Below are 621 nucleotides of genomic sequence, written 5' to 3'. Positions count from 1 at the left end.
CTTGTTGCTGGCTTTAACGTCTTCGATTACTGATAAAGTTTCTTTGAGTCTTCTCAGATATTTTTGTAAATTTGAGTCTTTAGTTCCGTTATACGAAAGATAAGACCTGATTAGTTTCATTTATCTTGAGGCAACTGATCATCGGTGTTGATTAGTTTTATAATAATGTTTTTTTGTTGCTCATGTTTTTTTATGAAGCCAGAGTATAAACATTTTGTTAGCAAGAAGAGCGGAACTTTTCTTTTCTTATGTTCATTGAAAATGAAAAAAAAAATCACTTGTTTTATTTAGTTTAAGGCTGAACTTAGAGAGTAGTCGTCGTAATTGTGAAGTATGCCATATTCAGTGAAGGAGTTTTAAATATAGAATGTTTTCTATTAACATTTTATAAAGAATGAAGGATTGATGTAAACCTGTGGGGGTATCCAGAGACAAGTAGGCATCTTGAGACACCTTTTATCAAAGTACCCACAGAGTAATGGAAGATGTCTTGAAGCAGATGATGAAGATACTTGCATAAAAGAATTATTGTAAATCACTCTCTCTCTCTCTCCCTCTCTCTCTCTCTCTCTCTCTCTCTCTCTCTCTCTCTCTCTCTCTCTCTCTCTCTCTCTCTCTTAA

The sequence above is a fragment of the Palaemon carinicauda genome, unplaced genomic scaffold, assembly GCF_036898095.1.
Source record: "Palaemon carinicauda isolate YSFRI2023 unplaced genomic scaffold, ASM3689809v2 scaffold256, whole genome shotgun sequence".
Lineage (NCBI taxonomy): Eukaryota > Metazoa > Arthropoda > Malacostraca > Decapoda > Palaemonidae > Palaemon > Palaemon carinicauda.
The sequence above is the reverse complement of the archived record's forward strand: the minus strand, read 5'-3'. Positions refer to the sequence as shown.